The 23,097-nt window shown below is 37.3% G+C and overlaps 1 protein-coding gene across 16 annotated transcripts in view; it reads right to left on the bottom strand.

The window, feature by feature from the left end:
- The window catches only part of BBS9 (Bardet-Biedl syndrome 9), a 440,322-nt gene that overhangs the window by 51,350 nt on the left and 365,875 nt on the right, over positions 1-23,097 (bottom strand). The window contains exon 22 of one of the 16 annotated variants that reach the window (XR_011231786.1): positions 21,945-22,023. The exons of the other annotated variants lie outside the window; for them this stretch is intronic. The gene's annotated coding sequence lies outside the window, so the exon portion shown is untranslated. The remainder of the gene's footprint in view (positions 1-21,944; positions 22,024-23,097) is intronic. 16 annotated transcript variants of the gene reach the window in all.

Consider the following 23,097-nt stretch of genomic DNA (forward strand, 5'->3'; position numbering starts at 1 on the left):
GCTTTGCCTCTATCACTCCACAGAAGTTGCCCAAGATCACAGTGACCTCCACATTGCTAAATCTACTGAATTCTCAGCTCTCAACTTACTTGACCTATTAGCAGCATTTGACACAGCTGATCGTTCTGTCTTCCTTGAAACTCTTTCTTGCTTGACTTCTAAGATACCACATTCCACTGATTTTCCTCTTACCTCACTGCACACTCTTTCTCAGTGTCCTTTGCCGGTTCCTCCTTTTCTCCCAAACCTCCTAAAAGTTAGAATATCTAGCAATCAGTCTTTGGTCCTCATCTCTCTTTTAAACTTACTCCCTTGGTGACCTTACCCAGTCTCGTGGCTTTAAATAACATTTTCATGCGGAAAACTTCTAATTTTCTAACTACAGCCCAGATTTCTCTCCTGAACTCCAGACTTACATATCCAACTACTTACTCAATAGCTCCACTTGGATATCTAACAGCATCTCACACTGAACATGTCCCAAACTTTACTCTTGATCTTCCTCACAAATCTTTCCCATCTCAACTCCATCCTTCTAGTGGCTTCAGCCAAAACTCTTGGAGTCATTCTGGACTCCCTTCTTCCTCTCACACATCATGTCCATTCTGTGAAGAAATTCTTTTGTCTCTACATTTAAAATATATCCTGAATCAGACTATTTCTTACCACTACTACCACTTTGGTGCAATCCACCGTCATCTCTTAGCTGAATTATAGTAGTCCCCCTTTATCTGCGGTTTTGCTTTCTGCAGTTTTAGTTATCTGTGGTCAACCGCAGTCTGAAAATATTTAATATTAAATGAAAAATTTCAGAAATAAATAATTCGCAAGTTTAAATTGTACTCTGTTCTGACTAGTACGATGAAATCTTGTGCCATCCTACTCCACCCTGCTGGGACATGAATCATCCCTTTGTCCAGCTCATTCACACTGCATACGCCAGCTGCCCGTTACCCTATAGGAAAAAACATAGTATTAATATATACAGGGTTTGGTACTATCTGCAGTTTGAGGCATCCACTGTGGGCCCTGGAACATGTCCCTCATAAATAAGGGGGGACTACTGTACTGCTAAATTACTTACGTGAGTAATCCTTAAACTGGACTGCCCACTTCTACCTCTGACCTCCCTATAGTCTATTCTCAAAACAGCAGCCAGGGATCCTTCTAAAATGTATGATCATCTCATTATTTTGTTCAAAATGGTCCTTCCCATTTTAACCAGAGAACACATAAGTATCTGCACAAAGTCTGTACATAATCTGACCCTCTGACCCCATCCTCTACCATGCTGCCTCACTGGCCTCCTTGCATGCCCACCTTAGGCCATTCCCTTACCTGGAATGCTTATCCCTCTGATCTCTGCAGGGATAAATCCCTCACCTTATTGAAGTCTTCGTTCAAAAGCTGCCTTCTGAACAAAGCCTGTCCTGACTACCCAATTTACAATCATAACTGTGTAGCTTCCCCTTTTCTGGCACACATTTTCTTTTTTTGCAGCACTTACCACTTTTTAACACTGACATATTACTTTCTAACCTACTGTATAATGTGCTTATTGTTTACTGTCTCCTCCTGCCAGAATAAGAGCCCCCAAATGGCAAGGATTTTGTCCGTTTTAGTTGCTGCTGTATTCCAACCCTGGAATAGTGCTTGGCACATAATAGACACACAATAATTACTTGTTGACTTGAATGAGTGAATTTAGGCTGAGAGATTAGGAGGAAGCAATGGAATCCAAAATCAATTCTATGTTTTACATAATATTATCTGCCTTTTCCACCAAGAGGTTGGAAAATAATTACAACAGAACATAGTATAGAACCTCTTATTCCTACTCCCCAGTACATCTGGCTGCTCTATGAACCAAAAAAGGTTCTCAAAAACTTCTTTGCTTTAGTTGATACACATCTTTAGGAAATGAATCTTACTGGATGACAACACACGAAGAATATGTGAAACTGAATAGGTGCAATAACACGATGTCCAGCCCAGGGAAGAAATAAGATCCCAGTAGTAATTTTTGTAGGAGCCAAAGTTAAAAAGAAGTAACAGAGCACTTGTAATTCTAGTTTTTGATAATAGTTATTTGTGGATGAAGGAACTGCAAAGAAAGGTACAAAGACATCTGTCTGCTTGGGAAATTTCTCAAAATGAATGAAAACGGATCCATCTTATTTCTACAGGGGCATCAAGTTATGGCCTAGAACAGTTTATTTTTCCCAGGCTACTTCAAATCTAAACGTGTTTTTAAAAGCAAGCCCAATGAAAGATTAGATAAACAACTGGACAATGTTTTTTACACTCTGGTAACATAAACATTTCAAATTCCTCCCTAACTCTTACTAGCATAAATCTCTAATTCCAGAGAAGGTGAAATATTCTCAAAGTTTAAATATTATTTTGAATTATTCACATTTACCTTCATGTCCATCTTATACTTTTTTGGCAATAAAAGGCCAGATTTCATCCAAACTATGGTACTATGACTCCCTTGCAATTATAAAACAACTTGGACTAACCTCAGCTCTGTTTCCTTTGAAGGTGGAATATAGAAGGCCTTCTCAACAGTTTCTTTTCTCTTCTTTCTTACCTCCTATACATCCTGCACTGCCCTCTTTCAAACCAAGCTTTTATAAACACAGAGAGGAAATGTGGAGTTGTCATGCCTACAATTAAGCTATGAAAACAATTTTAAAATGGTTTCAAACACAAAATGGTGTCAGACACAAAAGAGATGGATTGAAATAGTTGGTAAAACAAGAAAACATCAGGGAAAGGAAAGCTCTCTCTGGCTAAGGAGAAGGGACATAGAACAAGAACTCCAAGAAGCAGCTCTGTGGGAAAGCCACGGGAAGAAGGGAAGGAAGGGAGAGGATAGAGGAAAACAAAGGGTGTGAAAACCCAGAGGAAATGAGGATAACCAACCAGCCCACTGGACAAGCCATATATTAGAAGCTTTAGGAATGCAAGAGTGGCAGCCAGGAGAGAAGAGAAAATGCTGGTCTGATAGAGCTGTTCCATTTATATCATATTCCACAGTTTATGAAACAATTTTACTTGACTTTGGTCCTCACAACAACTTTGAGTGGTAGAGTAGGTAAAACTCTGCACTCTCATGCCCCAGAAAAACCACACACCCAGCTAGCTCTTGGACTACTTAATACCTTTGAGTCTTTATGTCCTCATTTGCAAAATGGAAATAGCTTCCTAACAAATGATTGTGAGAAGTTTATGACATGTTATATAAAGCATCAGAGATAAAGTCATGTTCAGTAATTGGCAATGATTATAATAAATGATTAAAAGACTGACTGATCCAAGGTCAAACAATGAGCCAATGACCCGGTCAGGAATAGAACCAGGTCTGCCGTGCCATGAGTATTTTCCACCAAAGCACACTGCAGTAGATAGAGAAACTCAGAAGGCAGAAATTGAGGTACCTTGAAAAAAAGTACAGACGTGCACAGCAGAAATGTAAAGATAATATATACTACAGAGAATGCAGACAACCAAAGATCTAGACTATGGGTTCTGAGGGGTGAAAAACTGGATGCAATTTTTGTGCAAAATTTTGAAAAGGAAGACCTGGTGCATAAAGGGACAAAACTAGGGGCTTATTAGTGATAGTTCAATCATTACATTAGTACCATTTTTGAGTACTTATGAGTACTATGTGCTAGCCATAGTGCTACTTATTTTATATTTGCTCATTTTATAGTGACCTAAAATGGTAGCTATTAGCGTCTCACTTTACAAATGATGAAACTTGGCTCTAAAAATTTTAAGTGACTTGCTCAAAGTCACACATACAGTGAGAGGGAGAACTTGAATTCAAATCTGTTAATGCTGACTCTATCTCAAAGGAGCTCATAGAGGAGAAAATTTAATTACAATAAAAATAAAGGAAAAATGATTAAAAGAATGATCATAGGAAAAGAAACTTGGTATCTTTCTAAAGATGCTGGACAGTGGTAGGACATTTAACATTCTCAGGGTGATCTGTTTTCCAAAGTTAGTATAACTACTACGAAAACTTCACAAAGCCCTGAGTACAAACTCATGCAGGAAAAAAACTTGAGAGCAATCTCAGACATGTACACATATATATGCAAAAATCCAAATGAAGATGTTAGCAAATCAATCTGAGTATCATATTTCTGAAAGCATAATAAAGAAAAACTTAACCCAGGAATGTTAAATGATTAAATCAGTGTAATGCCTCAAATCAATATATCAAAATAGAGGATATATTCAATAGCGGATAATATTTAACATTCACTTCTTTTTTTTTCTTTTTTATTTCAGCATATTATGGGGGTACAAAAATTTAGATTACATATATTGCCCTTGCCCGACCTGAGTCCCAGCTTCAAGCGTGTCCATTCAATCCTGATTAAAAAAAAAAAAAAAAAAATAGAGGTTCCATAGTGTAATGGTGAGCACTCAGGACTCTGATTTTTTTTAAAAAAATGCCTTTTGAACTAGGAGTAACTATTGGAAACTAACAGGCAACATAAAATTTGTGACTAAAGAATAGAAAAATATTCACATTAGTCAGGTTAAAGATGAGGATCTTGGCCAGCTATCACTACTATTATTTACCATTGTTCTAGAAATTCAAGGCAGCATAATAATTTAAGAAAAAAGTAAATAAACATATGCATTAGAAAAAAGATAAAAATGATCATAAATTCCAGATGATATAATTGCATACCTAAAAGATTTCCAAAAATATGAAATAAAAATCTTATTTTCTGCCTATCACATTAGACTAGGTGGAAGATTATAAAATACACATAAAAGAAATATAAAAATACTGATCATTTCCTTATATATTAACAACATCCAATTAGAAAATATAATGGAGGGGTTATTATACTCAAAAGAACACCAATTAAATTATGTCCTCTGCCCAGCAATGCCCTCCTCTAATTGCCTTTAAATTAATATTCTTCATGAATAATTTAAAGAATAACTACTATAATAATAATTATAGAATAACAATAATGACAGCAATGGCTAATGTCTATTAAGTGCTTTTAAAATGCAAGTGCTGTTCTAAATGAGACACACATAACAACATTTAACATTGGTAACAACCATACAAGGTAATTCTATTATCATCTCCACTTTACAGATGAGAAAAGTGAGGCACAGCAGGGTTAAATAAGCTGGCCAAGGCCACACGGCTAGTTAGTGCTAGAGCTATGATACAAACCCTACCAAAAATGTGGCTCTAAGACGATGTTCTTAGCATTTGGCCTCTCCAGGGCAGCTCCCCTGTAAAATTTTCTCCAGCCCCGCCAGAGTCAGGTGCTAGCTCTCAAACCCCCTAGATGTTCCCAATGAGAGCACTTCATACATGTTTTGGCATTTTTATTTGTGTATCTCCTGCACCAGCCTCTCCTATACTGAGGATTTTATCTTACGGTGGATTGTATCTCCCACAATTAAGCACAATCACTGGAATAAAAATGGTTTTCAGTTCATGTTTACCCAACAAATAAATAAACACAAAATATATGCACAAGAAAATTAGAGAAACTGAATATCAAGGATCAAATAACAGAAGTCTATACAGAGAGAGAGTCAAGGGCCAAGGAAAGATAAACAGATGATAGATGGACAGTTTTTTGTCTATACACAGACTATCTATAGACTAGATCGATTGGTCTATCTATCCATCTATCCATCTATCTATCTATCTAATGGATGTGAGCTGATGCCACAATATCATCCAAAAGACCAAAAAGCAACACAATCAAACAAATAAACAAAAGGAGGGGAATAGGAGAGAGAAAAAGAAGCAAGCACCAAGCATCCAACACTTGTCAGGCACTGTGCTAATTACTTTCATATTAAGATATGCCACTTAAGTAGCCAAAAAGGAGATTTCCTTCCTGATATGTCTGAAGGCCCCTTTTGAGTTATATAAAACTGGCAAGGTTAGTCTGAGAAAAAAGAAAATCCTGTTTTCATTGACATGCAGGTCAAACTGTAGATATAAGCAAAATGAAGAAAAAGGGTATATCTAATATTTTACATATATGTGTACATATATACGTACATACATATACATGCATATATGTACGTGTGTGTATGGAGGGGTAGGAGGGACAGGCTATTATATTACTTAGTTCTGGTTCAATGCTCTTACACCAAAGGCTGGTGCCTCTGGCAGAAGGCAGAAATGGATATGGTATGGAGCTCCCACCAACCAGGCAGACAGCACCGTGGTGGTCTTAACAGGAAACATTTAATAAGGTAGTATGAAGATGGGAAGGATATTTGCCAAGTGTAAATTAAGAAAAATCTTTCATCACCCAAATCCTCACATTTTCTTTAAGGCCATGTGCCAGATCATCTACTGAAGGACTGTAAGATGTCTTTACTAAATGTTTACTGAATTGAATGAAACTGAAAGGGGCAACAGGTCAGGTGAGTAGAAATAGAACCCAAAGGGCAAAGGTGTCCAGAAATGCTGACCATGTAACCTTGACCCTGTGAGCATCAGATGCATTATAGATATAGATATATAGATATGATATACAATTTTTGTAGAAACAAGGCATAACTATGGAAAGAAGACAGTGACCATATCATTCCTCTACTTAAAAGCCATAAATGACTCTACTTAGCTTGTCAGGGTAAAAACCGCAGTTTTCACGATCTAGCTTGGCCTTCACATTCGCCTCTTCCCAGCCTCCCCTAACGGACACCCTTCTGTCACTGCAGCAACACTGGTCTACTCACGTCCCCAGGACTCATCACACTGTCTCACACCCCCATGCCTTTGCACATGTATGGTTTGTTCTGCCTGGAATGCCTTTGCCTTCTTCTTGGCCTAACTCCTTGTCTTTCAAAGTCCACTCAAATATCTGACAGGCCTTCCCTGACCTCAGACCCTGGCTGCACTTGCCTCAAGGACTTTGGGTCAGTATTTGTCAGGGGAAAGGGGGTTGGGGAGGGTGGGAAAACCAAGGAGAAAAAGGGTTAAGTTATCATTTCACATCACAAAAATAAAAAGAACAATCACAATGTTCTGCAAAGGCTCTCTGGAAGGGTCATTGATGCCTGCATATGGTATAAAACAATTGGGAGAAAAATTGCCCAGACAATAACAAAAAAGAAGGAAAATAAGAAAAGAAAAAGGCTGGGTGTGGTGGCTTAAGCCTGTAATCCCAGCACTTTGGTATGCCGAGGTGGGAGGATTGCGTGAGGCCAGGAGTTTGAGACCAGCCTGGGCAAAAAACCAAGGCCCCATCTCTTAAAAAAAAATAAAATAAATAAATAAAATAAGAGTACATTAATCTGTTCAGAAATTGATGGTAAATTATTCTGAAAATCGTGTGTGCATGTTTAAATTCATGTAAGTGAAAAATAAACTGAAACAGTATATGCTATATATATTGTGGCTTTTACTCTCTTAAACCCAGGTAGGATAAAATGAGATTATATAAATGATTTTGGAAAGGTTAGACTATCATATAAATGTTAGTCACTGTCGTCATTCTGGAACTAGTAAAGGCTTTTGCCCCCAAACTCTAAGATAAACCCTCCTGACAGGTGATACTGCTCCTAACTTTCATGAAAACAAAACCAGTCATTTATCAGCTAACCCTGTTTGTTACCACTGAGGGCTGCTCAGGTAAGTAGATCCAGCCAAAGTCTGTGAGTAAGTTACATGGGCCCTTCTGAACAACAATTGCTTCTTTATTTGATGTCTATTTGTCAAGCAGAGATACAGCTAGACAGGCCATAAAACAAAGCTCTGTTTTTACAGGAACAAGTTAAGGCTAAGGTAAAGTGGCTTTTTATGCAGAAGAAAATGGGTTTAATGTGCTAGGGCCATAATGTTTACAGATATAAATTAAAGTCTCTGGACATACAGTGACCTTCCATTTTAGCAATGCAAAGAATTACTCTGCTACCATTTAATTCTATCAGAAAAACTACTTATTTTTGACACTAATGTGCTATTTTGTAGTCTTTTTCCCCAAAACAAGTACAAAGTGTCTTGGCCCAAAATAGACATTTTAGAACTAAAAAAAAAATGGTCCTTCTTTCTCTCTCTCTCTCTCTCTCTCTCACACACACACACACACACACACACACTTTCAGTAAATGGTAGACAAACATTTTCTCTGCACTCCATGGCCAATGACTGGTTATATAACACACCAGTGTTAAAAAACAATCCTTACTTTTTCCAAAGTTTCCATTAAAAAACAATCGTTACTTTTTCCAAAGGTTCTGTCCTGAACAATATGGTTCACAATGCATAATGTTAAACCTCTATCCCCCCAATTACTGAATCCTGGGTCTCAGTGATATTCACGGAAACCCTCAGCATATAAAAGTGAAAACATCCAATATTATCTTAGCATACCGGCTGAATCCATCTCCATATATACTCAAAGTGGAATGATTTCTGTTGTATCCCTTTCAGCTATTTCTGGAAGAAACAAATGAATAACTCCCACTGCCAGTTTGATCTATAAAAATTTTCCCCTCGATGAAATTATCCTTTAACAACCTCCCAGAACACTCTCTGGTTCAGTCTCTTGTAGGATTCTATGATGTTTTCTCTGAGCTCTTATGAGCAGCATATGGGTAGCCATCTCTTAAAAAGGAAAAACAAAGGCTCATCTGGGAACACAAGCAATAATCATCATTTTGCATACAAATAAGCAATCTTATTTCTTGATTGCTACCTAATTTCATTTCTACCTAACTTCTTTGAGCTCACTTCTAAAGTACCTACAATTATATGGATGCTAAATATGCACATTTAAAAATTGTCCATTCCTTCCACTATCTCTGCTAGACAATGTCTCATGATAAGCTCTCTGTTCTCAAGTGATCATCCAGTAGACCTGTCATCACGAACCACGTTACCTGGAGAGACTGAGTTTCACAACAAAAAAACATTTAGTGTGGAGATTATGAGTACACTGCTGCAGGGGAGACTCCTGGGGCTTCAGTTCTAGCTTCACAGCTGAATCGTCTTGGATGAGTCACCTAACTAGGAGAGGCCTCTATTCAGCCATCTATACAGTGGAGGACTAACAGTACCTACCTTGTAGGATTTTTGAAAACATTAAATAAAACAATCAACATAAGGATAAGTCAGACATACAAAAGTGGTCAGTAAATGTTATTTCTATCATAAATAAATTAGTTAAAAACAGACAATAATAAAACTTTCTGCTCCATTTATGGTGCTCCAATAACTGATACACAAACAAATGCTCTTCATTAAGAATATGCTGGCTATGAAATAAACATTATAGATTATCCTTTTTGGTTGTTGTTCTGTTCCAAATGAATGAATTCATCCAGTTGAATATAAACTGCTTAGTTTTAAATTTTTAAACAAACATTTGCTTTAGACTTAGAATGAAGAGGTAGAGGGAATTGGGTAATTCTCTAATCTATCTTGAAAAACTTGGCTGACATTTTATTTTTTTTTTTCATCACCATCAAGAGTACGAGGCAGCTCACTAACACTCTATTGAAATGGATTCTGAAGTCTGGTTGTTGTCTAGGTCATCTCATAATTTAACTTCTCTTCATGTCATCATTAAAATGACAGGTAATATCCTAGTCACTGTTGAAACTCTTTTATGTTTAAGGCTCAAATTGATGGAAAACAAACCTCAGTACCTCAAGACAGGGCTGTGATACACGCTAAGGCAAAACCTTCCAAAGAGTGTAATAAATAAACTCTTAACAATTTAGAAAATAAATTTCCCTTTGCATGACACAAATAAATATGACCAACTTGAGATGGTGAATGACTTGGTGACCCTAAGACCTGGCAATACTGGGAAACGAGACATCGCAGATAGAATAGGGTCTTTTGTACTGGCTTCTTTTCAGCTCATAATGAAGTGTTTCAGAGGATGAAGCGGTTAGTCTTTGGAGGCCCCTGAAGGAAAGGATGAGTTCCAAGCTAAACACTGAAAAGGATGGCCCCTCAAAAATTTGCCACTTTTATTAGGGATTTCAAATAGGAATGTCCAATATTAAGATTTTCAAGCTGTCAGGACTTAGGGCCAAAGTGCAAGTTTTAGCTTTCTGAATGTGGAGAAACAGACAGCCCTGCAGACTGGTGGGAAAGCAGAGCCTGCAAGAGACAGCAGCCTAAAGCCGGCTGAATTCTCTTCTTTGAACATTCAGGATTTTCATGTTCTGGTACTTTTAATGCATAGTTCCTTCGGGCTTTCCTCCAATGTTTCATATTAGTTCTTGCATATGCCTTTTCTTTTGCTAAGTATATTCTGAATCCAGATGGAAGACTACACTATATCCCTTTGTCTTAGAGATACAGGAAACAGGAAAGCTTATATACTGATATAGGACAGATTTTAACAGCTCATGAATCTCAGAACATGGCTGTGATGATGAGTCCTTCCTAAAAGGCAATGCAACACAAAAACATAAATTTCTACCTGTAACCTTTGTTATCATTTTGTTGAAAGCTGTGGCACAGAGATTGTGCAAGATGAGTGGTAACACACTCTATTTCCTATGTAATTTCTGGTTTATCTTCCAGAACTGACCAAAACCAGACTTCAATTATTTAGCAGAATTCCCCACCAAAACAAGAAAAACATGCTGAGAAATGCAAAAGCTGTCTGAAAGGGCCAGCACAAGCAGATGACTTCCTGTAAAAGAAAGTAGGAATCCCTGACATTGTCTTGTTCCTTCTCAGACCACACCTGAACAACTATTGTTACTTCTGGGGTCTGGAAGCCATTGCTTTTGGGAGCTGTCCTGCCTAGTGGGGAAGAATGAGCATTGGAAGCAGGAGTCCAGCTTACTTATCTCCTAGCTCTACTTCACCACTGCTCTGCAACAGGGGGCAAACTGTTTGAAAATCTCTAAGCCACACTCTTCTTTTTACAGTGAAGAATGGTAATAGCTTCCCTCTTTATTTCAGGGTTGATGTGGAACTCAAATGTGATAACTCGTGTGAAGGCACTATAATATGATAAAATTATCAAAAATAAGGATAAAAAATAAAGCGACAAGGCAAGGATATGTCATAGTTCAGCTTTAAGCCTTCTTGGCAAGGAGACATTTCTTTAAGGCTTTCAAAATGCACACTGAGGAACTATTTCATGCAAGAGTGACTGAACCCATTAGAGCACCACTCTTGTTTACTCTCTAAAAAATGAAAGCAAGACTGAGCCAACTGAGGGCATGTAACATCAATTCTTCCCTGTCCTCCTCTACTTGGGAGAGGTTGGAGTATCTATTTTTTAAATCATTTCATATTTTAAAAAGACAAATATTTATCAGCCTGAAGTCCTGGAGTTCAGAGCGGTTAATCATCCCATCGCCAGCCCTGTTCAAGTCAGATAAGGTTACGTAACAGCGGAAGCCAGAGAAGCACCCCACGTGTGAATAAAGAGATCATTCCTTTTTAATTAAGAGTAGACAACAAACTCAAGCTATAACTTTGAGACATGTTAAGGCATTTAAATGTGTGCATATTTTACATGTGAAAATAGCCATCAATTGACAGCCGAAAGAAAAGGATAGTTTAAAAACGTCTTTTCAAATTTTCTTTTTGAAAATAACTCCCCTAAAACATGGCAGGGGAATAAAAGACATCAGTCAGAAATCTTCCTATCTGCGCTGCCAGGACTTTGCCATACAATATAGTCAGCAGGCCAAACCTCTGAACAAGCATGTGACCTTGAGCAAGTTACTTCACTTCTCCAGGTCTCATTTTCTTCATCTGAAATTGTGCCTACCTCACTGGGGAACTGTAGAGAAGAAATGCTTTCTACAGTGCTTAGACAAGTGGCTGGCACATTGCCGCAGCTCACTGCTATTAATAAAATGTTATGGGCAAGCCTCTGAGCACTAGGACTTCACATGTACAATCGAAAAGCTGAAGTACATGATCTTTAAGACCCCATTCTGCTTTAATATTCTACCAGTGAACCACCTATAGGCAAAGACATCATCATCACTACTAAATGCCAGCAACTAAAAACCTCAAGCTCGGTGCAGATAGCCTTGTACATGTGAGATGGGAACAACCACACAGCTGACCTTCATTGTTTAGTAGTTAATGCTCTCATGTTTTACTTTCTTCTACTCCTTGGTTATCTGCAAATTGACTATATTACCGTTCATTGTTATCTCTACCAGAGGTAAATGAGAAATAAAGAATAAGGTGGAAACAATCAATCACTGATAAAACAAAAATATATCTGAGGTAATTAATTGCGGCATTATTTGTAATTGAAAAACAGTTGAAACTACTTAAATAACAAAGGAGAGTGATTAAATAAACTATGGTACATTCACATAATGGAGAGCTATAAAGTGAAGAAGAAGCAGGAACTCTACGAACTGGTAGGGAGTGAGTTCCACGGTATACTGTTACATGAAAAATCAAGGTGCAAAAGAGTTTATTTCATGTGCTACCGTTTTGTTTTAGATATTAAAAAAAGCAGTCTTGCAAATAAAAGAACTGCAAACAAACCTTGAACTCTTCTTAGTACATTTTTTCTGCCCACTGAAAGGATCAAGAAGCAATAACATTTCAGTAGCAGTGAGCACACCTACTACTCAGATCTTGGTTTCTTAATAATATTCCCCACCAAAAGGAACCAAGAAAAATTGCTTATTTCAAGACTAAGGTAGGGAAAGTAGAAGACGAGCCTGGAACATCTTATTGTACCAGAAAATAAGAAAGTACTAAAAAAAAAAAATGATGGGTTCATGTTTTTAACCTTTTAGGACACAGGAGAATGAACTTTGTAGCATGTGAATTATATCTCAACAAAACTGTAAGAAAGAAAGAGGAGTGGGAGGAGGAGGAGAGGGAGGGAAGGAGGACACAGGAGCCCAAATTATTATCTACTAATCAAATCTGGGAAAATTTCAGTATCAAAACAAGCAAAGGCAGTAATAGACTATAACTCATGGACTAAAAAAGAAATCCATTAATCTCATAGTGATAAAAGATGGATAGGTAGATGACAGACAAGAAGAGAGGTTTGTCCTTTTAGTAATGCTGACTGATGAACACAGACCTATTTGCACATGGAAGTTGAGTATACCTTAAGGTAGCACCTCAAATTCCAAAATGATCAGTTTTATAACAATGAAACTATGTAATTATAAAAGAAAATATAGAATATAGCTTCCTCTATAAACCAGGACTGGGGAAAATTTCCTAATTATAACTCAAAATTCAAAAGAAATACAGCAAAAAAAGAGAAAATTTAAACGATCATTTCAAAGATACCAAAGATACATTTAATAAGTTTAAGCATCTATTCATGATAAAAACTCTTAGCAAACTCAGAATAAAAGGGACTTTCCTTAATCTCACAGGAAAAGCATTTTATGTTTCCAATTGTCCTCCCATTTTCTTCTTTCTTTTCCTCTTTTCTTCTTTTTATATTATTTTTCTCTTTCTGTTTTTTCTCTGTTCTATTCTCTTTCTATTCTTTAGTGGTTTCCCTGAAAATTATGAAATACATACCTAACTTACGAAAGTCAAAAGTTAATCAATATCCCAATAGCTTTACCCAAAGTACTTGCATTTGTTTGTTTTTAAGAGGGGATCCTAGAGCATGTCTGTAGCTCTTTTTTATGAAAATTTTTATTTTAAATAATTTTAGACCTATAGAAAAGTTGAAAAAAATAGTATAATGAGTTACCATATTCCCTTCACCTATACAACATCTTACATAACCACAGTACAATTGTCAAAACCAGGAAATTAACATTGGCATAATATTGTTAACTAGTTAATCTACAGACTTTATTCAAATTTCACCAGTTTTTCTACCAATGTCCTTTTTTTTGTTCTAGGATCCAATGTGGAATTCCACATAGCATTTAGTTGTTATAGCTCCTCAGTCTCCTCCAGTCTGTGATAGTTCCTCAGTCTTTCATGACCTTGACACTTTTGAAGAATATTGATAAGTTATTTTCTGAAATGTTTTTCAGTTTGGGTTTGTCTGATGCTTCCTTGTGATTTGATTGAGTTAGGTGATTTTGTTAAGAATACCACAGAAGTGCTGTGCACTTCTCCGTGCATCAATACCAGGGTACATAACATTGCTATGTCTCGTTACAAGTAATGTTAACTGTGATCATTTGGTTACAGTGGTGTCTATTAGGTTCCTCTGCTATAAAGCAATAGTTTTCCCTTTATAATTAATAAATATTTTGGGGAGGACACTTTGAGACTATGCAAATATTCTGTTTCTCTTCAAATTTTCTCCCACTGATATTAGCATCCACTGGTGGGTCTTGCCGGCAATAATTATACTACTACTGTGATGTTTGCCTAATGGTGATTTTGTATTTCCTCATTTATTCTTCATTTATTAAATTGGATTTTACTGCAAGGTAGAGCTGTCCCTTCTCCTCTATTTATTATATCAGCATGGGTTCATGGACACTTATTTTATTTTACATCTTATAATCCAATACTATCATTATTTATTTTATTGTTCAAATTGTTCCAGCTTTGGCTGTTGGAAGCTCCTTGAGGCTGCTTTCCATGTCTTTTGAACAGACTTTCAGCCTTCTGGCACTGCAAGATACTCCAGGCTCATCTTGTGTTTTCCTGACTCTGCCCTGGAATCAGACACTTCCTCCAAGGAGACCTGGTTCCATTTTTTTAAGTACTTAATTTTTATACTTTTTGTCTTGCAGATGGTGGTACTATTACTGTTTATCTTTTTTTTTTTTATTTCATCTTATTGTTATGGGGGATACAGAATTGCAGGTTACATATGTTGCCCATGTACCGCCTTTCCCCCCAAGTTAGGGCTCCAGGCGTGTCTGTTCCCCAGATAGTGCACGTTGCACCCATCATGTAGGTATATATCCCTCCCTTCCCCACCCCCCCTTCCCGAGTCAGTACCTTCAAGCGTTACCATTTCCCAAACGGTGCGCAATGCACTCATTGTGTAGGCATACACCCATTCCCTCCCCCACCCCCCACCTCAGTCTGATATCCGATTGGTGTTGTTCCCAGATGTGTATTTAGGTGATGATCAGGGAAACCAATTTTCTGGTGAGTACATGTGATGCTTGTTTTTCCATTCTTGGGATACTTCACTTAATATAATGGGTTCCAACTCTCTCCAGGAGAACCATAGAGATGTCGTATCTTCATTATTTCTTATAGCTGAGTAATATTCCATGGTATACATATACCACAGCTTACTAATCCAATCATGTATTGATGGGCATTTGGGTTGTTTCCACATCTTTGCTATTGTGAATTGTGCTGCTATAAACATTCGGGTACATGTGTCTATGTTACAGAATGACCTTTTTTCCTTTGGGTATATGCCCAATAATGGGATTGCTGGATCGAATGGCAGGTCTACTTGAATCTGTTTAAGATACCTCCATAATGCTTTCCACAGGGGTTGCACTAGTTTGCAGTCCCAACAGCAGTGTATGAGTGTTCCTGTCTCTCCACACCCATGCCAACATGTGTTGTTTTGGGGTTTTTTGATAAAGGCCATTCTCACTGGGGTTAAGTGATATCTCATTGTGGTTTTGATTTGCATTTCTCTGATGATTAGGGATGTTGAGCATTTTTTCATATGTTTGTTAGCCATTCTTATATCTTCTTTTGAGAAGTTTCTATTCATGTCATTCGCCCACTCTTTGATAGGGTTGTTTGATTTTTTCTTGCTGATTTTCCTGAGTTCTAAATAGATTCTTGTTATCAGTCCTTTATCTGATGTGTAGTGTGCAAATATTTTTTCCCATTCTGTAGGTGGTCTGTTTATTCTCGTGACTGTTTCTTTGGCTGTGCAGAAGCTTTTTAATTTAATCAGGTCCCATTCATTAATTTTTGTTGCGACTCCTAGAATTGATTAACGAATATAGCAAAGTCTCAGGCTATAAAATTAATATACACAAATCAGAGGCATTTATATATGCCAATAACAGTCAATTGGAAAACCAAATTAAAGACTCAATACCCTTCAAAATAGCAACAAAGAAAATAAAATATCTAGGTATATACCTAACTAAAGAGGTAAAGGACCTCTATAAGGAAAACTATGAAACACTGAGAAAAGAAATAGCAGAACTTGCAAATAGATGGAAAAATATACCATGCTCGTGGATTGGAAGAATCAACATTGTTAAAATGTCTATACTACCCAAAGTGATCTACAGATTCAATGCAATCCCTATTAAATTACCAACATCATTCTTCACAGACGTAGAGAAAATAATTATACACTTTGTATGGAACCAGAGAAGACCCCGTATAGCAAAAGCAATTTTAAGCAACAAAAACAAAATGGGAGGTATTAATTTGCCAGACCTCAAACTATACTACAAGGCTGTGGTTCTTAAAACAGCCTGGTACTGGCACAAGTACAGGGACACAGACCAGTGGAACACAACAGAAAATCCAAATATAGAACCATCCTCATATAGTCACCTAATTTTTGACAAAGCAGGAAAGAATATACTCTGGGGACAAGAATCCCTATTCAATAAATTGTGCTGGGAGAATTGGTTAGCCACTTGTAGAAGACTGAAACAGGACCCACAGCTTTCACCTCTCACAAAAATCAAATCACGGTGGATAACAGACTTAAACCTTAGGAGTGATACAATCAGAATTCTAGAAGAAAATGTAGGAAAGACTCTTACAGACATTGGCCTAGGCAAAGAATTTATGACGAAGACCCCCAGGGCAATCACTGTTTATCTTTAATGTAAAAATCTCTTGCATTTGGATGTGATTTGAATCTTGAAAAATGCTTTTTCACACATGGGATAATAGTTATGATACAGAAAGTAAGAAAAGCAGAACATAAAACTGCTTTGTAGGATAAACATGCATTACATACAAAATTAGCCTGGTTCCTTTTATTAGAGATGATAATTAGAAACCAAAATCTGGACACTAGTTATGCTCACTGCTGCTAGTATGTCTTTGCTCCCAGCCCTCTCAGCAGATAGAGGTAGGGAATATTATGTATACTAACCCATGATGTGCATGTGTGTGCACACACATAACTATTTGATTTTTGTATCTGTAAGTACATCTGTCTCCCCCTGACACACATACACTAAAAACCATGAGTTCATACATGGACCTCTGATTTCAGTCCAACACTGCAGGGTTCCCCATTCCATAATTCTAATTTCTTTGTTTAATCTTAGTATACACACAAAACAGTTTCAGAATTGATAACCCACATGCTATGAGAAAAAGATTCGCTAACTTGAGTACAGTATTTGTGTACATTACTTTTTGCCCTTAGCCTCATAGTATCCAATCAAAATACTCAGGTTTGTGCTTTTCTTTCCCACTCCCTTCTGTGTGGATATGTCATCAATTTACAATAGAGTTAGACTCATCTGTTACATTTTTTTTTTTTTTTGAGACAGAGTCTCACTCTGTTGCCCAGGCTAGAGTGAGTGCCGTGGCGTCAGCCTAGCTCACAGCAACCTCAAACTCCTGAGCTCAAGGGATCCTCCTGTCTCAGCCTCCCGAGTAGCTGGGACTACAGGCATGCACCACCATGCCCGGCTAATTTTTTCTATATATTTTTAGCTGTCCATATAATTTCTTTCTATTTTTAGTAGAGATGGGGTCTCGCTCTTGCTCAGGCTGGTCTCGAACTCCTGAGCTCAAACGATCCGCCCACCTCGGCCTCCCAGAGTGCTAGGATTACAGGCGTGAGCCACCGCGCCCGGCCATCTGTTACATTTTGTATTCCATTTTGGGTTCTTCCACATCCTGATTTTATCTACTTATTTTTGGAGAGGGGGTATGGAAAACATTACCATGGTTCTAGAAATCAAAGCAATACACAAAAAGGTTCTCAGAAAAGGGTTGCTCCCTCCTCATCCATTTACCCTGTTCCCATCTCCCCACTTCTTCCTACTCCTTTACCATTAACTTACTGTAGGTAACCAATCTCTTTAGTTTCTGATTTATCTTTCCTGTATTTCTTTTGCACAAATGAACAGACACACATATATTTTCTTATATCCCTTCTTGCTTATCTGAAGGGAAGCATCCCATAATGCTATTCTGTATTTCCCTTTTTCATTGAACAGGATATACTATTTAACATGTTTTAGAGTTGAGCTCTCATATGAAATTAGAATAGAGATTCTGAAAATGAGGGAAAATATAATACATAATGACAGTTGCAAAACCACCATGGAAACAGTAAGGAATAGTCGCAGTAATTCACGCATACACTCAATTCCAAGAAATATTTTTCAAGCGCCGACTATGTTCCAGGAACTACTAACAAGTTTCAACAATGGATAAGTCCATCTTTAACCTTAAAGAATTTATAGTCTAGAATGGAAACCTGTGAGTAAAAAGGGAATTCCAATACATCGGGGTAAGTTTATGATGGGGTAAGCTATACGGGTACCCAGGAGAAACAAAACTTTGATAAGGTGAATAGGAGGAAGGAAGTGGGAATGTCAGCAAGAGCTTTTAGAGGAGACATCATGCAAGCTGAGAAATGAAGTCAATTAGAAACTGACCAGGCAAAAGTGGTAAGGTAGGAAGAGGCAGGAGCTTAAGAGAGAAAGACATATACAAATGTTTAATGAGAAGATTCAGCTTGTTTATGTCATGGAGTAACAGGGGGAGTGGTGAGAGAGGAGGCTAGAAAAAAAAAATAACGATGAGATCATGAGGTTATGAAGGACCTGTTACCATGGTAGAGAATTTGGACTTAATCCTAGAGACAATGGGAGCCAATGAAGTAAGATTTTAAGCCAAAGAGGGTTCTTTCTACAAGTTCTGAAATGTAGAAAATGTATTCAAGAAGAAAGTCTAGAGGAAGAGAGAACAGGCAGCTGCAACAAAGGAAATGTAACAACAGTGGTGGCCTAGACTAGGCTAGCGGCCGTGGGCACAGAGAGAAATGGTTCAAGACAAGAGATTTTATGTGTCAATTTGATTCTAGCTTGGGCACCTAAATAGGTGCCAGTACTAATCCTGAGATAGGAAATACAAAAAGTAGTAGGCTTGCGGTACGGTGGGATGTGGAAGATGAAGCATTCAGTACCTAAAAATGTTCAGCTTAAGGTTCTTATGTCATATCTAAGTGGAAAAGGCCAATAAGTGGTTGGATATGGATCTCTAGCTTGGGAGACAAAGATGTGGTGAGGATTCATATCTGGAAGTCATCAGCAAACACAAAGTAACTAATGACAGAAATTAAAATCACCTAGTAAGTGAAAAGAGAGGCAGAACAGAAGCTTAAGGAATATCGACTTTTCAGGCTAAGCAGAGAAGGGCGGCCCACAGACGAGGCTGAGAAGGAGCAGCTGAGCAGATGAGACAACCAGGAGAAGGCGATGTCTGCTGTGGAACCAGGGAAGAAGAGCACGCGAGGAGGGAGTGGTTAGCAGCACCAAATGCTGCTCAGAGGTTAAGAAAGATAACAAGGTAGATAATTTCAGAAAAGCCTGACTGTGAAAGAAGGAGAAATGGCAACAGCTATTGAGAGTCCTGGGATCCAGGGCAATATATGCAATACGTACATTTAAAGAAGGGAGAGACTCAGCTGAGTTTGAATACTGTTGGGAGAAGGAGTGAATTTATTTACTTTCAGGTCAAGTAACAAGCACCATATCATCAGATGGAACAAAAAAGCACAAATATAGGACCTTGGGTAGGCTCACCATAAGTATCTAATAGAGAATGACTGGATCTGATTTAGGGATTCCTTAAGTAATGCACATCTAATTAAATCTATTTCAACATGACATCAGGCTTCCACTCTGAAGGGGAGCAGAACCCAAGTACCATTCCTATCTCCTTTTCCTTTCATTGGCCTCATTGTCCCACTGAACCACCACTGGGCAGGAAAGAACAACCTGGGGAAATTTAGTTCCTCATCATACAGTTATTTTTTTTTTATGCTCTTAAATTGTAGCTGTTTATACTCTTAACATAAAGGACCTAATATTTGTTCTTATAATTTTCTTTGGAAAAATGTGTCTCTCATTTGTCAAAGGTACATTCTTCTTCAATGAAATTTAAGCCAATTTAGAATCTTTGATTTGAAAGTTTTGTCTTTATATTAATAACATATGTATTTTATAACTTTTTGGCAAAAATGGACTGTATACATACAGTAATGAATCACTAATTCGCCTTGCTAAAAAAATAGAAAGATAACACTCTGATAATAACCAGAGCTATAAAAATAGAAAACAAGTGTTTAAACTTGAAAGGCACTAATTCTTTTATCTTTAACTTTCAAATCATAGATACTACTTTGAAACAAACAAACAGCAGAGCAATTCCTCTTTAATTTTTAGGTCAGAAAGTCTTTATTACATATGTTTGGTTCTCTTTATTAAATGGGAACTTTAAGGCTGATGGTACTCTCAAAATTTACTGTCTTCCAGGAAATAACTTACCATCAGAAGTTTTAAAAATGCATATGTAATATATACATATATGTTATGATGTATTATGCATATATTATACATTATATATTATTTTGAACATATATTACAATGTGAGATCTTTTAAATTTTGCAAAAGTACAGACATCATATTTTAAATGTATTACTGCTTCTCTGCAGCATTTCTTGGTCACCAACCTAACATCATGCCAACATCTTAACAATAACGAGAACCAATCTTCCCATCAGTATGTATCAATATTATGTCTATAAATATGTGATGTGTGAAGTGTAGAGTGGAGTCTATGACCCATAAGGCAGAAATCAACAGAATCTACATCTAATGGAAACAAACCTAAACAGACATATGGAGATAAAACTGGTCCAGATGTTATCTGCAGACCACACTCCTTGTTTTTTTTTTTTTTTTTTCTTCCCAATAGTACATAAGTGATTCAAATCAGATCCTAGGACACAGTCTCTTCCACTTCTCACCTTGTACCTGTATAAATAAATACTTTGTAATTGCTGTCTGAGAGGTGTCTTGATTTATTTATAGCTATATTTTAGAGTAATACTTACAAAAGATACTTCATCTGGAGAGCTGATAGCCTTAATGTTTTGTATTGATCTGGGCTCTGCTTTCCACCCTACTTGGATGCTGGCTGTTATGCAAGTCTCCAAGCCAGACCTGAAGACAGGCTATTCAAGTGATGACATGCCCGTCTTTCTCCTTCACTGGCAAGAGAATATCCACAACCTGGCAGCTCTGAACTAAAGATAGAATTTAAAACAATTTCTGCTATCTTCATGCACCATGGGGAAAAAAAAAAAAAAGACAAGGAGCCAAGAGAAATAACAAAAGAAAATAAACTACTGAATGACATCATCTTGTTGACTGTGACACACTTCATAAGGAGGAAGTCATTACCTGGCACCAATGCATTTTCTGCCAGCTCACAGATGTTTTAGCTGGTACACAATTACCACCTATTTCCCTTTAAGTCATATATTCCTGAAACTCAATATGTGACATGATCAGGCTTCCTCACACCAAGTAGGCAAACATGGGAATGGCTCAGAAATGAGGGCTCAAGGTCAGAATGTCTAGAAAGCAGGGCAAGTCAGTAAAAAAGAGGTAGTTAGTTCTACATGGAAATATGTCAAACACTGTAGGAAGAGCGGAAGTACAATTAGGATTTACTGAGTACCTACGATGTACCAGATACTAGGTCAAGGTACTTTACATATGTTATCCTTTGTGATATTTCAGTATCCTTATGAAGTAGCCGTATGACCACCATTTTAGAAATAACACTATAGCAAATGATATATAATTAGGAGGTAGAATCTAGATTTAAACAGGGTCACCCAATACCAACTATTAAGCTATTTTTACGTCTCCATGCAGCCTTATCCACCACACTACGCAAATATTTCCTTTTGATGTTATATCTACACTGCAGTTCTGCAGCCAGGGATTCTTAAGTGTTAGTTCCAAAAAATTAGTACAAATCATTCTTTACCTCAAAAATAGAGATTATCTCCCAGCAATGAGTTCAGTTTTTGGAGAAACAGGCTGGATCTGCTTTCAATCTCAAATGCCTGGTAAGGCAACATAGAAATATTTGTGAGATTGTTATTCTCATCACAGAATGAGCACACATTACATTTTCACCTCTTTTCCAGAAGAAATTGATCAGGGTTTTAAAGTAACAGCCAAGAATTTCTTTATGTAATCTTCCATGGCAGTTTTAGAACATCTGACGCAAAAAGGAATAAATCACTTTCCATTATAATAATCATAATAAAACAAAAAATCATCATGAATTGAGCATTTCCCATGGGCTGCGTCCTGTGCTTAAGTGTCTTGCATACATTATTTCAGTGAGTCCTCACAACACTACTCTGGTCTCAGATGAGAAGACTGAGGCCCAGAAGGGTTAAGTTACTTCCTCTAAATCACAGGGCAACTTAAGTGTAGGCTAGAATACAAATCCAGGTCAGCTCAACTCGATATATCATGCTCCTAAAACACAACACATCATCTCCAACTAATTATTTCTTGCTTACATTATATTAAAATGCCTTCTGATGTCAAACATGCAAGAGAAATTATAGGTGAGAATTACAAATATGGTGATTGAGGGGGCTGTGGGTGAATAGTGTAAGAATAAATCTATAGCAGATAAGTTATACTGTAATATAACCAAGATGCAAATAAAAAAAGATCTCTCTCTCTCTTTCTCCTCTCTCTCTCTCTTTTGCCAATAAAACAAAGAGGGGGAGGAGAGAGCTTAAAAGAAGACAATCCTCATCTTTAAAGCAAGATTTAGTAACATAATGAAATATATTTTTTAAATTGATAAATACCAGGCAAGTTTTTTTAAAAATCTTTCAAAGCTAAAATGAATAAAGCATAAGATCCAGTAAGTATTTGGTCTTATTGGCAGCAACATACAGTGATCTGAAGTTTTAAGCTGCTTTTTCAGACACTCCAATCATGCAATAAGGCCCACTGTAAACATTGTTCAAAGAAGCTCTCACTTCGCATCTCATGACTGCTTTAGCACCGAATGCAGATTGGCACAGATGTTATACTGCACTCCTACTCAGACATTCCTTCCCTTCACCATCACTTACAGCACACGCTGCGGCTAAACTGACCCACACATGCAA

This window comes from Eulemur rufifrons, chromosome 29 (assembly GCF_041146395.1).
Source record: "Eulemur rufifrons isolate Redbay chromosome 29, OSU_ERuf_1, whole genome shotgun sequence".
Taxonomy (NCBI): domain Eukaryota; kingdom Metazoa; phylum Chordata; class Mammalia; order Primates; family Lemuridae; genus Eulemur; species Eulemur rufifrons.